This window comes from Chrysemys picta, chromosome 13, assembly GCF_011386835.1.
Source record: "Chrysemys picta bellii isolate R12L10 chromosome 13, ASM1138683v2, whole genome shotgun sequence".
Taxonomy (NCBI): Eukaryota; Metazoa; Chordata; order Testudines; family Emydidae; genus Chrysemys; species Chrysemys picta.
Genome location: NC_088803.1, coordinates 38,090,237 through 38,108,191, shown reverse-complemented (window position 1 = coordinate 38,108,191; position 17,955 = coordinate 38,090,237). Strand labels below are relative to the sequence as shown.

At 45.0% G+C, this 17,955-nt stretch overlaps 1 protein-coding gene across 4 annotated transcripts in view; it reads left to right on the top strand.

Moving 5' to 3' along the window:
* PREX1 (phosphatidylinositol-3,4,5-trisphosphate dependent Rac exchange factor 1) overlaps nucleotides 1–17,955 on the top strand; it is a 221,261-nt gene that overhangs the window by 68,608 nt on the left and 134,698 nt on the right. The gene's annotated exons all lie outside the window — the stretch shown is intronic.

Here is a 17,955-nt window from a genome sequence, read left to right as displayed (position 1 = left end):
ACACAGTATTCGAGATGTGGGCGTACCATCGATTTATATAAGGGCAATAATATATTTTCTTTCTATATTGATCTCTTTCTATTCCCAATACAGAAAATACATACAAATACCTCGGGGGCATGGTTGGAGCTGCATTTGAGGGTGCATTTACTGCAGTGGCAAGCTGCATGTGTAGCATGTTCTTATAAATTAGGCATACAAATGCTTGCACATTTTTAACACATGCCTATGCATACACAGCACAAGGCCTTTAAGCCCTGGGTTCTAGACTGCCTGTGGTGAGGGTGACCTCTTCATACCATCTGTGTAATGGCAGATGGAACCCCAAACATCCTAAGGGATACCAAGGGTGGAACTAATATGCCCTACTAAATGTTTGAATGCAGTCTGAGGTGATGGGAATGCTGGGGAGGGTAGCTGACTTGCTGGAGCATTTCAGGTGGTGGTGTGCATTGCATGCATTGAATGCCCATGGAAGCCCTGAATATGACTTCCTGACTGGCTGTGCCTTCAGGACAATTCTGTCTGGTTCCCAAATGCACATGTAGAACAGCATGCCTTATTACAAGTGTCCCGGCCCGCCACTGCTTTCAGGTCAGGTTACGCTAGCAGGCTTCTCGACTTCCCCATTATGTTTAAAACATAATGGTGTGATTCTTTGCCCTGATTCAGAGGAAGCGGGCATTGGAGGCTGTGTGTGATACGATTGTGTTCTGCAAGAACATGTGTGCAGGGAAGAAATGCTGCAGTGAGACGGAGTCATCAAGACAAAACAAATGTATGTAAAGGGGAACTATGAAACCTAGCTTTTTGTGTGTTTGGGGGAATGGGGCAGTAGATATATTTAGATTGTGCTCTTGTCTAGCTCTCTGATCAGGCAAAATGATGCATCGTTTCCTGTTTGTTTTGGGAGGCACGGGACAGCTTTCTGAATTTGGGTCTTGGTAAGCACCCCAAATTGTAGATGCTTCTCTGAACAATCCAGATTTCTTAAATCTGTAAAACTGGGCAGGAAATCTCACAGGAACAAGCTTTCTTGTGAGATATTCTGGTGTGTTCTGGGAGCTGGAGAACCCTGTAGATGAGCTTGTCTCACAGCATTTTGATGCTTGCTCTTTTATATGGAATTTAAGGATGCAAAGGCAGCTGTGAAAAGAGGAAAAAACAATCTGCCCAATTCACCCCCAGGAAGATTTTTGGATTGGTTCAGAATTTGGGGCCACATTTCACAGCGTTGTGAGGATTTTATGCTGCCTATTTGTCCAACTCTGCATTATTTTCATTGACCACATTATCCTTGTGGAAGTGCAGGCTGCTGACGTGCACAGGCATCTTCCAGTCTGTGGTGCAGGGACCTTGTGCCAACAGGTAAATAAAGGGCTGACTTTTGTGATAGTGATTTCCACATTACTGTGCCCCACGGCACTCAAATGGCTAACGGTTCCCCAGGAGGTGAGAGCGTAGACACTGCTGTGCTGGGCTTAGTAAAGAATGCAGCTCAGTTCAGTGACTGCACTAGCATCAAGCAGTTTTTCATTAGTGAACTGTTTATTCCTGTTAATGACATCAAATGTGGCTATGTGGCTTGCTCGGCTTGCTCTTTTAATTCCTTTTTTTAAAACCTGCATATAAAAGAAACTTATTTGCTGGAAAACTAAACCACTTCCAGGCCAGATTTTGAGAGGTGCAATTTTGTGTGTGGCCTGAGTCGCATGCATGCAAGCCCCAGGATCTGCATGCACAACCCTCAACTTGGGTGCGAGTTTTGGAAGTTATGAGCATGCAAAGCTGAGCCTTTCAAAATCTGGCCCTTTATTTTCTAACTCTGAAACTATAAAGAGATTATGTTTCTTCTGACGATGATTTGCATTAACAGCTTTATTGACAATTGAGTTTTAGTTAAACACAGACTTCCTGTCTTCATTCTCTAGAAATGGAAGTACCAGTCCTGAACCCTGCCTCCGTTGCAATCAATGGCAAAACTCCCAATTGACTTCAGAGGAGCCAGGATTTCACTGTGAGTGTGTTGGAATAGTGAGTGGAGTGAGGAGGCATCGGTGTTTGAAGAAGGGAAAGGGCTTGTTTAACTCTACCTAGGTTTTTACCTTATTTAGAGACAAAGATGTGATTTGATGGTCTTATCACAAGCCTGGGAATCAGAAACTTCCTATCTCTGGTACTGACTCCATGTGTGGCCTTGAGCAAGTATATTAAGCTCTCTTCTGCTTTCCTCGTCTGCAAAACGGAGATTATTACTACTTGCCTCACAGGGGTGTTGTAGGGCTTACTGAAGTCAATATTTGCAAAGCGCTCCATTATGTATATCTGTCCTTGGCTTTTACAAGCTTTGATTATTTGTCAATGGCCTACCTATCACAGCTTGTAATTCAGGGTTGATCTTCCCTAGAGGAAAAGAAACAATCCCCCATAAATATATCGATAATTTCAGGTAAACACACATACTATAATGTGCACAAGCAAGGCTGGACATTTCTATGACAGGATATACTATATGCTATTTCTAGAAGTAGCTTAGAAATCAGTTCTATATTGACTGGTGACATCTGATCACAGAAATGGATGGGTGAGACCCTGTGCTGTTTGTGAGCACCTCCTGCTGGTTAGATGTTGGGACAAGAACAACAAATGAGTGCTGTCCTTAGTCTCCAAGCCTCAGTGCCAGGCCCAGGAGGAATGGCGGGGAACTTCAGCTGAAGTTTGCCGCAGTAATTGCCATGGAAGTGAGCAAATCTGTGTTGGGATTGAGAACCGAGAACCCTGCCACAGGGACCAGTGGTTTGCAAAATAAATATGAAAAAGCAAATAAAACAGAAATATTTCACTGTACATTGAAATCTTTCAGACTAGCTGTTTGACTTGGCCAAAGTTGCTCCTTAAGGGGAAAAAAAATACATGGTTAACTCTTTCTGTCCTCATTTCCTGCCAAATAAAGGGAGGGGGAAGCAGGAACTTGGAGACAAATTGTTGCATTTGTAAGCAAGCTGTAAAAGGGAGTATTAATTTAAATTCAGACACTCCTCCCTACCTGAAAAGCCAAACTAGGAATCCAGTGTTGGGTTCACTGAGTTCAGTGGGAGCAGGATCAGCCCCTATATTCTTAGCTCTTGGGGGGATTTTGATACGTGTCTTCCTCTGGATTCAGTTTCTTTTCCATATATCCTGAGCAGGTTAGCTGACAGACACACATGCTCTAACTGCTTGTTTTATGAGGCGGAAGAATCCACAGCAGGGAAAGCTCAACATGCATTTTGCTTTTTGAAAGCAGCCCAAAGTGTATTAACTGCACACTCTCCGGGGCATAGCAGGGGAGAGGGGAGAGTTTATCTCCCAGATGCCAGGGGAAGCAGCCTATCCTGCCTTCTATATAGATAGTTTGGGACTGTTCTAATCCCACCACACCTCCTGGGACTCTGTGGCATCAATCCCGCTTTTGCCCTTTCACCAGATCACAGATTTTTCCATGTGTCTGCACTTCTTGGAAATTGCTCACAGGCCGCAGAGAAACAGCCTCTCGTGTTAGGCTCTGATGGTGAGAATCCCAGCCTGTCATAGCCCTTTGTGGGGTTTGTGCTACCTCCACAGAAAGCTGAGCTCCCCGTTGTCACATCACAGCCGCTTAGCACAGTTCTTCCGGCGGGATATTTGAAGCGCCAAAGACCAGAAGTTATAACATGTGTGTTCAGTACTGGAGCTCCAGTCGCCAGCTTTGAAGGGACTTTTCAAATACACCGGAAGTCTTTATAACCCTTGGTACTGAACTGACAGATGCTGTGCCACGCTGACATGATTCTGAGGAGAACTAACTAGAGGGGCCGCTGTTACTGAAGAGATTGATGTTAGGATGGTCTAGTTCAGAAATATTAACTCCACCAATGTAAGTCCCATAGGTACATTCCTGCACCACTGTTCAGAATGTATAAGGGGAGCAGAGGGTTGTTGACTGCAGTCATTAACACTTGCTGTATTAACTCTGGTGCCCCATATACCTTCATTGGAATTCAGCAAATTGTTTGAAGTGGATTCATGGCAACTGTTGCCAAATTCTAAGACCAGCTCTCTGGATGTGAAGGGCACGTACAGACTCTGAGGCTATCCTCTCTATATCAACACTAAAGTTTGGCTAACAAGAACCCCTTGCATGGGTAATTGTGTCCTGGGGAAAATCCCTCCAGATGGGAATGTCTGCCCCAGTTTAAAATTTTACTTGGTTCCTTTTTTAGCTTTGTAATACAGCAGCTCAAAAAATACAACAGAAACACCACCCTGTGTTCCATCATTTTATCTTCCTGGGTCCTTTTAAAAATCTAGTACAAAGATCAAAGTACAGAACTGGTGGTCTGATTTTTCTGTACCATAAAGGTGACCTTAGAACAGTACAGTAGTTGCACATGCAAAGTAGATGCACAGATGCAGACTTATAAATGTTACCTTTTGGGCTTGCAAATGATACAGCACACAAAACTGTGAATGCAGCTCATTACACATTTGCATACTCACAAATAGAGACCAGGATGAGGCCTCCTTGAAAATATGGTTCATAGAGAGTATGCCCCACAGCAACATCTCAATATTAAGGTCCAGTTTGGAACCTAAGCTACTTCAAGGACCCTCTAACCATATGACAATTAGATCTGAGCAAAATGTTCCTAATGAAATACAAAACCAGGTGAATGTGCTCCGTTTAGGATTTTGTTACATGGTTAAAACATAGACCTGGTTTGTGGGTCTCCCAGGTTTATGAGACTCTGAAGCAAGCCTCGATTGAACAATGACTGTGCATGGAAATTGTGTAAACTTGGTGGTAAAACTGGTGGAAACGTGCTGAATCTCACCTGTTTCAACTAACTCTGAGCTTTCCTCTATACTTGAAAATCAAAGTGAAACTCGGTGTGAGAATCTGAAGACTGAAGGCTAGAGTCTCAGCTGTGTAATTTGGTTTTGCTGACGTGGGGCTACAGTTAATTCCCTCAGCTGAGCATCTGGCCCTTATGTTTGCATGAACCCCTGAAAAGAGAAATTGCCAACTTCTCTTCAGCTTTGAAATGATCATAGAGTGCTTCTTGGAGCCAGAGCACAATGTCTGCAAGGATAGGCTGGGCTCTTTCACGGATTTCTGCATGTTTTCATCTGGCCCATTGGTTTATTTCTGTTCAGCTTGTGGGAAGACCCAGGAGGGTGAAATCCTGGCCCCACTGAAATCAGTGTGAAAACCCCATTGACTTCAATGAGATAGGATTTTTGCCCTAAAAAAATTTCAGACTTCCCTGTGAAGTATTTGATATTCTGTCCAAGAAAAAATCACTAGGAAGAGAAAGAGCAGAGGGCGAGAGAGAAAGAGAGAGAGAGATGTTGGAGACAGTCATCTCCCCATCATCTCAGTTCTTTAGTTAGGTCAGAAGTCAGCAACATCTTTGCAATCAGAACATAAACTCAAAGGGTCCAACAGTTTGGTATGCGTCAGTTTAACATCTGGACACTGGTGTGTGTGTGTGTGTCCTCCTCCAAACCTGATTTTGGCATCTTTTGATGTTTGTAGACACTCTGATGCTTGAACCTCCCCCGAAGAATGGAGTAATGTAACATATACTGGAAAATGGTTCAAAATGTCTTGGTACCGATGGGCTCTGTTTAACTGAACAAACTTCAGTGGGCTAGAATTGGCTTTAGTCTGCAGCCCCCTTTCAGGTATGGGTTCAGTGAGAGTTTAGGTAATATGGGTCACCTCCTGAGATCTTTACGCAGTGTTAACTCAGCGCTTACTCCTCAGGCAAACTCCCACTGAAGTCAGAGTAAAGGCTGAATAAACACAGAGTAAGGCCCTCAGGATTTGGCCCTATTGTTTCATAAACCACCTAAAAGAGGGGTAGAATACAATGCATCTTTCATGTAAACTGCACCCTAAAGCACTTTGCAGAGTTAAGTGGTTCAGCAAAAAGATCAAAATAAACCAATGATAGAAGCATAGAGAGAGAGAAATTAAGAGGCCTTGGAAAGGGACAGCAGTTGTATGGAATTTTCAAAGGAGCCTAGGGATGTTAGGCACACAGCCTCCTTTGAAAATACCAGCTGGCATGTTTTGATGTGAGTTCAGAAATGAGCTGGAGTAGCAATGAGATGGAGCTAACTAACCCAGATGGCAGGAGAAGGAGAAGACTCTTTCACCAAAGTGGCGAGATTGGGGTTTGAGTGAGTGATGTTAGATTGGTGGGGAGGGGAGGGTTATGAGGTATGCTGGAGCATGCCCATGAAGGTGACAATTTTCAAAATGAATGGAAAACCCTTAGTGCTGCCTGAGGATGGGATCACTCTGGCCTTGCTTCCTTGTACTTTGAAGAATGTGGGCAGCAGCAGCATTCTACAGACACTGCAGCCTGTGGAGCTGGGACTTGGAGAAGCCAGGTGAAAGCTGCAGTGCAAAGGTAGGAGGTGGTGACAGCCAGAAGGAGGATTTCAGTAGAGGTCACGACAAAGGTACAGAAGTGGCAATAGGCGGGTTTGCAGCAACAACTGTCTGTCACTTCAAGAAGTAGTCTTTATCATTTAAATGAAAACAAACTCTCCATAAGAAAGGAATCTCTCCCTCGCTGCAGTGTCAGACAGGCCACATGTTGCTCTCACTCCCCATTGGTCTCACCTTTCTTTGCTATCAAGCCATGAATGGCTTTTGTTCTCTTTTTGCAGATTTCAGGTGTAAACAGTATAATGGAAATGTAGACACAAGCTGGGTCCTTTCCAAACCTGCTCTGTAAATGATTTTCCCCAGGAAGCTATGCTAGGTGAGGTCACAAAATTCACATGTCCTGGATCCAGAGCAGGGCTCTACTGAGAATGTCCATGCATATGCATATTCATGTTGCAGGCATCACACTCCCAGTTGCTGCTTGCAGAGCCACAGTGCTGTCACCCATACATGCTGAGAGACACTGTCACTGGCTCATGGGTTGAGCTGATTCTCTTACATTTCACTAGTTGCCCTGGAATTTTGTACTTACACAAATTGTGAGATTGGTACCATCCAGGCAAGCCAGCATTGGTACATAATGACTTGCTGACACAATCCAGACACGTCAGCTGAGATTTACAATTGAGCCTAAGGGAGTAAAATAGGATTTGAGTGCCTAAGTCCCTTGGGCTCCACTGAAAATCCCAGCCCTATGCAATACTTATATTTTGCAATCCTTTTTATTACCTTCTGTGTTATACAGCATGATACCCACTTACAGGACGGCCGTTAGACACATCAGTCGTGTGTTTTAATGTACGGGTGGTCCTTTTGATGCAGGATTAGTTAAGGGAAAGGATAAATGCCAGGCTATCAAGGATTTGGCTTGTGTAAGCAGCAGCCACTTCGCACTTCCAAAATATAAAGAAATAATCCTTCAGTTTATTCATACACTTCTGGATTTTAAACAGCTGTTCTTTTCCACAGTGCACTCAGCCCTCATTGGGATTCCCCATATATTGTGTTAAAAAGTGGAAGCAAAAGGTTTTTTGTAGCCAGTGTCTGGGCTTAATTCATATTTATCAGATTGCTGGTACCAGTGTGTGTTTTGTAATACATATAGACATAATTATTATTTACCTATCTGAGGAGGTAAAAAATAATCTCTTGAATGTGGTATCTGTAAGCCTGGCTTGACAGGTCTCCGGGGAACCCTAGCAGTATTCACTGTGCTTCTCCCTGTGTTTGTTCGGAGAGGCAGCTGTTGCCTCTGGATTTTGCAACTGAAGTGGTGTTTGTTTTCTAGTGGCCTATCGAGTTCCACTGAGGGCTACCTTTTAAAAATGTTCACACAGCCTTTCATAGGAGCAGATGATTTGTTCCTTATGTTGCTTTTAGGGTTGCCAACTTTCTACTCAACACAAAACCGAACACCCTTGCCCTGCCCCCTCCCCACCTCTTCTCCAAGGCCCCGCCCTCTGCCCTGCCCCTTCTCTGAGGCCCTGCCGCTACCCACTCCATCCCCCTTGCTCGCTCTCCCCACCCTCATTCGCTCATTTTCACTGGTCTGGCTCAGGGGGTTGGGATGCAGTAGGTGGTGAGGACTCCAGCTGGGGGTGCAGACTCTGGGGTGGGGCCAGAAATGAGGCGTTCAGGGTGCGGGAGGGGGCTGTGGGCTGAGGCAGTGGTTTGGGATGTGGGAGGGACTACGGGCTCTGGGCTGGGGGTTGGGCTCTGGTGTGAGGCTGGGGATGAGGGATTTGAAGTGCAGGAGGGGGCTCTGGGCTGGGATCGAGAGGGTGGGAGGGGGATCAGGGCTGGGGCAGGGTTTTGGGGCACAGGAGGGGGTCAGAGGTGCAGACTCTGGGTGACGCTTACCTCAAACAGCTCCCTAAAGCAGCGGCATGTCCCCCCTCCAGCTCCTATGTGAAGGCGCAGCCAGGCGGCACTGCGAGCTGCCCCATCCGCAGGTACCGCCCCCGCAGCTCCCATTGACCACGGTATAGAAGTCAGAGGGGAGACATGCCGCTGCTTCCGGGAACCGCGCGGAGCCATGGCAGGCAGGGAGCCTGCCTTAGCCCCGCTGCGCCACCGACCAGACTTTTAACTGCTGACCAGAGCTGCCAGGGTCTCTTTTCGACCGGACACCTGGTAACCCTATTTGCTGTAACATCCATGTTCTTAAAATGTGCAATAGGTTCATAATCCTTAAGAATGAGGACATTGGAATGAAAAAAAAAAGTTTCTTAGAGGAGACAAAGAGTGTATGTTAGCAAGAAAGAGACAATGTCCGTCTGGGTAGAATTCTGCACATATCACAGAGATCTTCATACATGCCTGCAAAGGATGGTGAAATGTACAGCACAAAGCACAAATGATTATTACTATTAATCCACCTCGTCACATGTCTAACATAGCCCAGTGTTATGTAGGTGATTTTACATTTGAAGAAAAAGTGCCCATTTGAAAACACTGTATAGAAAGGCTGATTTGATATTCTGCTGAGAAAAAAGCAGTAATACATCATACAGGTCTTCAGTTCAGAGATCCAGGCACTGACTGGGCTATTGCAGGTTTTTTTGCTTGTTTGTTTGTTTTTTGTTGACTCTCCAGTGTATAGTACATGGCTTTCATTCTACTTCTTCTTCTTGATCATTTCCAGGTCGTTAGCATTTCAGTTCCTCTTCAGAGATTAGGTCAAAATATAAATATGTGCCGGTGAGTTTTGAGACTCTGAAGCCTACGTAATACACAGGAAGCACAAAATTAGGGCAATAAAGAACACTGTGATGCTATTTCCTGCCACTAAACACCTCTGCCGATGAGGCAAGTCCCTGTTCAGCTGTTTGCAGATGAATTAATTAGATCTGAACCCTTTCTTAAAGCTTCATTCTTCCTCTCAGCTGTGACTCTTCATTGTTTCAAAAAGAGATGGAAAATGCTCTTTGTATGGCAAATATTGCACATAAGTATTTCTGGACAATTTGCTTGTATGATGGGACTTAAGTTCTTTTCTACCTTTACCAGAAATTGCTCATTTTAAATTTCTCATGATGAGAGCCTAAATATCAGCAGTCAGTAATTCTGCAATTAACACAATAAATCGCTGCAGTATAATCTGCAATATAAGAGGCATAATAGCAAATTATAATAATAAATAGTTTTGATCTCACACCAGTTTTACATTGGTGTAATTTCGTTGACACCAGTTGCTCCTGATTTACACTGGTGTAAATGGAGTTGCACCCATGTAAAACCTGTATATGTGAAAATTGAATCAAGCCCAGTATCTGGCTTTCATCCTGAAGTAGCCCAAATAGTTTTACAAACCATACCGTCTATATATAGACAGGAATCACTTCATTCATTACTAAATTCCAGCTTCCTCTGCGGTGGAACTCAGTAGCTTTTCAACAGCACACAACACTACGGAACAGGTTAGAAGTGACGAAGAGGAGAACAATTCCATCTCCAATTGAAATTACTTGATTCCTGATTGAATACAGGGCCGCCCAGAGGATTCGGGGGGCCTGGGGTCTTCAGCGGCGGGGGTCCTTCCGCTCTGGGTCTTCGGGGCACTTCAGCGGCAGGTCCCGGAGTGAGTGAAGGATCCGCCGCCGAAGACCCGGAGCGAAAGAAGCCCTTGCCGCCGAATTGCTGCCGAAGACCCGGAGCGGAAGAAGCTCCGGGTCTTCGGCAGTGGGTCCTTCACTCATTCCAGGTGTGTTCGGCAGCACTGAAGGACCTGCTGCTGAAGACCCGGCGAAAACTCTCGTGGGGGCCCCTGCGGGGCCCGGGGCAAATTGCCTCACTTACCCCCTACCCCCACCCTCTGGGTGGCCCTGATTGAATATGACTGGGAACTGTAGCAGAGTTTCATAACAGTTCTTCGTTTAGGTGGTTTTCAATTTGCTTAGAAAGAAGTACCCAAAGGCCTGGTTTTCCTCAGACCTATATATTTAGTTTGAATGTGTTAATACGAAAATATGTCCCATATCAGATTGAAGTGTTTGGAAATAGCCCCAGTGCTGTCATTGTTTAAATTATCCTGAGATTATTTACTATGTTGTGGTTGAGACTTAAGCGCAGATCTGTAGCTCACAGAGTGTTTGTCACATGGAGGATGAAGGATGTTCATGTTTCCTGTAATTTCTGCAGGGTGATTAGTTATGATTTGTGCATCTACTCCACACTAGAAGAACATGAGCACTCTGCTGAGGCTGAGGGCTAGCAGTTAAGCAACTTGAACTAGGATGCACCTGCATTCAAAACCCAGATTTCACCAAATGTTCATTTGAAACCGTCCCAATATTTTAATATATCCATGTTCCCAATAGGGCTGGCTCCAGGGTTTTTGCCGTGCCAAGCAGCAAAAAAAGTCGCGATCTGCGGCACTTCAGCGGCAGTAACTTCATTCTTTGGTGGCAATTCGGTGGCAGGTCCTTTGCTCCGAGAGGGACTGAGGGACCCGCCGCCGAATTGCCACCGAAGAGCCAGACGTGCCACCCCTCTCCGTTGGCCGCCCCAAGCACCTGCTTGCTGAGCTGGTGCCTGGAGCTGGCCCTGGTTCCCAAAGAGGTTGTGAGCAACTGCATTGAAAACAATTGAGTTATACCAGTGTCAATTCGGTGTCCCAATTGATCCGAAGCGCAGACCCAAGGGCAGTGGCAGTGCTCACCGAAGCAATGAGAAGAGAAAGGAGGTGTTGTACATTCAAATGCAGGGTTTTTATGGGAATGAGGAGTTATTCCCAGCATTGCCAGGGCCAGATTAAGGTATAGAAACTGCAGGTCTGTGATGAGGGTCCCACTTTCTCAAGGCACATGATGAGATCAGAATCTCAGCTTTCATTTGAAAAATGTGTTTCTGTTTCCTCATAAAGGCAAAGAAAAGCTTGAAATGTGACCTGCGCCAGAGGGGATACGTGGAGGGGAGGGACAGGCAGGGTCACGCCCCCCCCCTTCTGATTTGCTGCTTCACTTGTAATGAGCATGCTCACACAGACTGAGCATGCTCAGTAACACTGCTGAAGCCGGCTGCCCTCACTCCGCTCCAACCCTCCCCCACTATCGGCAGGGCACGGGTCGCCTTTGCCTGAGTGTAACTGATGCAGTCTGAGTTTGCAGGCGGCTTGAAACAATAGCTCCAGGAAGTGTGAACTAGCTCCTTTATCTTAACTCTGAAATTTGCTCATCTCCCCCGATCTAGCTGGGGCCATGAGGGGGCATAAGGAGTTGGCTAGGGTGCTGGGTTGCTTTAATTCAAACCTGAGTATTACCAAAGTTAAAAAATAGTCTGTCAAATATCAATCAAAGCCAATACATGGCATTAGCTACCTGTCTAGGGAACAAGCTTCGTAATACTGCACTTTGAAATACTGTTTATTGCTGATTTGGTAGTGAGCTGCCCCATGCTGTTTGGCTGTTTCTGTTCCCTTTTTCATTTCTCCCTGAGTTATGCACAGCTTCTCTTCCTTGTATTTACTTGGAAATCTCTTTCTATTCCTGAACATTTGAGGAAGTATGCTTTGTATTTTGGGTAGGGAAGTTGAGCATGAGTCTCGTTGCAATCTCTGCTCTGTTGTTTTGGTTACAGAGCCATTCCCACTTTGTTTTCTACTGTGTCATCCACTCCTTGTTTTTATTGCTAGTTTGCGATCTCTGATTTTAGAGTTGGTGAGAGCCTGTCCTTGCTTTGTATATTTCATGTGGTCATGTAACGCTTGTTGTCACTGCATTATTAGCTAGAGCTATAACTCAAGTTTGGCCTCTAACCTGACTCCCATCCACACACACAAATCTGTAGGGTCATGATTACACTACAGAGCCTATGTCGGCATAGCTGTGTAGTTGTGTCTACCCTAGGGATTCTGCCGGCATAACTATGTCTCCTGTGGGGGTGTGAATTTTTTACCTCCCTAGCCAACATAGCTATGCTGGCAGAACTTTGTAGTGTAGACCAGTCCTAGCTCGAGGGAAGTGGTGCTTTAAACTGGAGCTAGTCGGCCCATCAGGTGCGGAGGAGGGGTTGACATTCGAGTGCAGCGGACACTTGAGCTGCTAATGCAAAGGATGCAGCTACTGCTAATCCAGGCACTCTGCTAACCCAAACACCGTGCTGTTCTTTTTAGGGATAGGGCTAGTTTCTTAAGTGTTACTCAGTTTTGAATGTGGTTGCAATGATCATGTGTCTGGTAGTATTGTTGAGGGCTGGGAGTGAAAAGTTCTTGGAGTGTGGTTTTAACAAGCCTTCTTAGTGGTTTGTGGATGGGGAGCTAGGAAGATAGCTGAGTATAAGGGCATGTTTATACTAGGAAAATAAGCGTCCTTTTACCACGTTAGCTAACACCTTGTAACTAAACACTAAGGTATGTTTAACTTGACCTACTAATACACGTTAAAACTACAACAGCCTTGTCCACACTAAAATTTTACCATGTGTTAGTTAACACATTCGCTAACAAGTGGTAAAAACACACCTTGTTTCCTCGTGGAGACAAAGCCTAAGTATTTAAGATGCAACAAGAACCCCTCAGAACCCATTTCAGAGGGAATCCAATGTGATTATCCATCTGTGAAAGACTCCTTCTGCAAATCATGCCTTAAACTGAATGCCACATGCAGTGGAGGTTCTGAGTTGCACAATTCAAACTAAATGACTTGCAGTTGTGATAGTGGACTGCCAGTGTAATAGACTGAATGGCATAAGACTTGCATGCAAAGGGAGGCATTAAAAAAATCTGGCCTGACGAAAAGAAAATATCCGTGTAACTATTGTTTGCATATTCCAAGAGTGTGTGTGCGTTTCCCTGTGAGTCTGTGTAAGGATGGAGATGATTTTATTTTTCCTATCCTTATAAAGATGCATGATGCAGCTTGCCCTGCGACGTGGTACAGAAAGGAAACATTTCACTTCATAGTCTCTTCTGCTTAATATAGGTTTGCTTGAATCCTGCGAGGCATTTGCACCTTGAGTAAACATGCGTGATATGTGGTGAATCAGACATGGCCTACTGTGTTTGGAAAGCCAGCAGACCTTTAAGGCAACGAGTCACAGACTCACAGTGCACAAATAAATATTGTGTTGATGCAGCAGCAGAGTTTTAAACAAAAACAAATCCTCCAGGGGCTGTTTTTCTGCAATGGGCTGCTTTCCGAGCGATTAGCACGCACACAGGGAAGAAGGAACCTTGAGCTTCAAGAAGAGTAGGAAGGGAAGGAAAATCTGCCCTACTGATCTGGCTTGTGGCATTGACTCGAGTGATTCCCCATTTGCTTCTAGACGTTGTGTAGTCCTAGTACTCTGAGCTAGGCTCTGCCTCTCTGTGCTGGTGTGCTACTATTTCCTCCCTCTTTTCTGTTGTGCATGCAGTAATCCGCCACTGAGTTTAAGCTGCTGTAAAACCCAGCCTAATGACTGACTGCACAAGACTAAGGTATATTTAGGTAGATAGAATAGGAAAAGTATCTATCTACTATCTGTCCATCCATCCATCCCAGGCTCACTGCCATGGTACCTCAGCGCCTTCAGAGTTTAACTTTTGATTATACCTAGGGTTGCAGATTTGTCACAGAATTGTTTAATCAAAAATCACAGAGCAGTCATGGGAAATTTAGTAGAAGTGATTTTTGATTTAAAAAATGCCATAACAAATGAGGAGGAGGGGCCTGGGTCAGGGGAGGGCTGGATAATGTTCTCACCCTACATGTAGGATGACCAGATAGCAAGTGTGAAAAATCGGGATGGGGGTGAGGGGTAATAGGAGCCCATATAAAAAAAAGCCCCAAATATCGGGACTGTCCCTATAAAATCCGGACATCTGGTCACCCTACCTACATGCAACCTGCAGTGATTGTTCCTGCAGCTCCTGTCCTGGAGGGTTGGGCCCAGATCCCCACTCTAGGTGTTGCAACCTGGCACATGGGGTCACAGTGCCGCTCAGATTTGGCCTAGCCAACCCTCCCTCATGACAGTGGAGAGGCAGCCAGGCCAAACCTGAGCAGCACTGTGACCTCACACACCAGTGGCAATGCCCAGAGCCGGGAGCCAAGGCCATGGGACAAAAACCACAAGAGCTGTTGCTGCAGGGTGAGTTTATTAAAATCACAGACGCAAAGATGAGTCATGGACGAATGAGAAAATCACATTATCTGTTACATGTTTCCCACCATGACAAATCTGCAGTCCTACTTATAACTTTCTTATACTGTATGTCTTACGCTGATCTCTCTTCCCCCACTATCCCATAGTTTTCTTTATAATTTGGGGAAGGCTAAAACAAGTCAAATAAGTGAGTTTTGCCTTTGATTCTGAAGGGGTGAGTTTCCTGGCCATCCTGGTGTGAATGAATTCCATCACCATGGAAAGCTCAGTTCCCTATGTTTATGAGTCTCACCCTTGTGATTGATGGTTCTGTTATCCCAGAGAAGCACAGCTATTATAGATGAACATGACTGTGCAGAGGGAGACAGTTCCTCTGACAACCTGTCTAAGGCATCAGGACCAAACCCTTGAATTCACCGTGTAGCCAGTGAAGAGTGCGGAGCCGGGACTCTTTGCAGCCTTGGATTCTGAGTAACCAGTGGCTGACTTCAGAACCAACTGAAGCTTTTTTAATTAAGTGAAGGGATCACTAATGTATGGCTTTGTGGCCAAATCAGAGTTGGATGGGATACAGACTTCTGGACAGTCAGAGATGGAAGAGGCCATTTTTTTGCATCCCCAGATCTTTAGGTATCTAGAAGGATGCCACAGCAGAAGTCTGTTTGAATGCTAAGAGAGCTGATGCCCTTAATGGAGGGTGAGGTTATGGACATGGCAGGTTGTTCAAAGTGCTCCCTTCTTCCCACCAGCATCACCTTTGTCATTCCGGGGCTCAACTTCAGCCAGTTATTCTTCATCTCCAGGTACCAGGGTGATGGTACTGTTGATGATGTTGGATGGTAAAGAAGATATGTATTGTGGGCACTTGAGCCTATGCCAACTGCTGAATGAGAGACGATGCTGGTGCAGATGTGATCTAAGCCAGGTAGAGTTACCTGCAAAGGATGGGATGCGTTGACTCAAAGCATTTAACAAAATGTCTCTAGAGAAGGACTTATTTTCCCAAGCATATTTGGGAGCAGGTTGGAAGGAAGGCAGCATTGTCATGTGAACACAGCATGATACGTTAGCTGTTGGGCTGTTCTTTAACCACTTGAATCGTTTTCTTTAGTGACTTGAGTGACTGTTGCAAAAGACTTTGATTTCAGAAGAAAAGGGATTTAAAACCAGGGAACAGATAGTTTTGCGTCCAGTAAGTCCAGATTTTTATGGTTACATTTTGAAAAGTTGGCTATTAGGTTTCTAGGATAAAAAACAACAACAACAATCTCATTTAACAACTGTCTTGTTTCAGTGACACTGGAGAGATTGTTGTTTATACACATCAAGATGATCAGAAGGTTGGAACAGACTAGACAGTCTGTCTACAAAGCTGATTCTCTCTCTTCCCCCTGGCATGTCTTTCCCTCTTTCTTTTCTCTCTCTCTCTCCTTCTGCGTCTCGCTATTTTTTCATCTCACTTTCTCTGTGTGTGCCCCTCGCTCTCTCAGTCTCACACACATATTAAATGATCTTTTCAGACAGGCGTCACAGAAAAGCTGTTTTTTAAATTAACACAGGCTCTGCTTTTTATTGACTAGACCGTAACAGCTAATGTGATTTACACCTTCTTCTTACCAGCTTTCTATTATTAGAAATATTGCTGGGACTTAGATGCTGGTAAATATTAGTCACCAGTGGAGCTCGCTAATTGTGTAGATTAATTAATTATTCCAATTGGATTTGTTATTTCCAAACAGCGAGAGGAACCTGTATAAAAGCAAGCCAAGAGTCCCTGCTTGGTTTATCATTTTAGAATTAGGGAAACAGCTTTTCTGTCTCATATAAATCTGGCTCCTATTAATTAGTGCACAGCTATCACACCCAGTGCTGGAGCTGGGGGGGGGGGAGGGCATCATATTCTCCCCCTCCCCACATACTTCCTGTCGATCCTGGTGCCGTTGCTCATCATGTTAAACAGTTCATCTCAAACAATCCCAGTGGCTTCCCCAGTTGCTGCCAGGACATTTGGAAGCACATGAACATTGTGGGTGACTTCGGCAAACTTACTGGTTAAGGTTATTGGCTGGGTTCTTATAAACTGGCTCCTGGGTCATCAGAAAAATGTTCTGTCCCCTAAAAATAGTTGTTCTCAAACTTTCCCATCCTGGGACTCTGCTCCCAACTCCCCATAGCTAGCTGGGATCTAGTCAGGATCCTCTTCCCATATAGCCATATGGGAAAAGCAAGGTGGTTGTGACCCCAGACGTTTGTGAACCCTAGGTTGAGAATCCATACTCTGGAAATTATATATATACACGACGGGCCTAATCTGTCTCTCCATCCATCCAGCTGTCAACTGTGTACTGGCATCCATCCCTGTAGTGTCTGAACACCTTCTGATTCTCTTCTCCCTTCTGGTCCAATAGTAACAAATGAGAGAGGGCCAGGGCTGAGCAGGAATATAGTGGTGCCCATGCAGTACTGAAGGGCAAATAAATGGCTCATGCTTACACTCTTCAAGCCAAGAAACTAGAGGCAGAGACAGTCACAGGCCACAGGTTTGATTTAGCAACACAGCTCCCTGTGGTGTTATGGGCAGTTGCCCAGCTCCACATGAAGCCGAATCAAAAATTAGCTGGATCCGCGTCAGCTGACATAGACACTGCTCAGAAAGAGTCCAGCTTTTAAAGGCTTTTTATTATCGTTCAGTAACAGGACAGCTTTGTAGCATACATACAAAGGAATGACACAAATCCCCCTCTGTCTCAGGTGGGTAAGAAAAGCCCCTTCTTCCCCTGCTTGCAACACTCCCCAGGGCTCAGCCCTTTGCGTAGGAGGTGCGTATAGAAACCACTAACAAGGACAGACAGGAAAAACTCTCTCCCCTTTTATGTTGGTACCACTTTAATTGATCCCAGCAGATTCCCTCCTCTGGGTTCCCACTCAGTCAGCCTCCCCTTCAAGTGTTTGTCTGTGTCTGCCAAGATGCCTTGGAGGGGAAGGGTAAAATTCTCTTCTCCTCATCTCAAGGGAGGCTTTTAACTCCATCACTGCATCGCCAATGTCCTCTGCTAAATCCTTACAACTGGATCAAACATGTTGTGGTCGGATATATTCAGTGTAAATGCAGACAGTCCCTCACTAGCAGTAACCTGAACAGAAATCTAAAGATGGGTATTGGAATCACTGTCCATTTGTATCTGGACCTGAGCTTTTTATTGGATTGACTTTCACAACCAGAGATGTATTGAATGAGGGAGTCTGGGCAGGGGTGAAAAGTTCTGACATTGTTTTGACTGCACCTTTAAACTAGTCTAAGTAAAATGAAATGGAAATGAAAATGCAACCCAGGCATCATTTGCAGGTTTCCATTTCCCTTCCCCAAGTTCTGGGTATACTGAGATTGT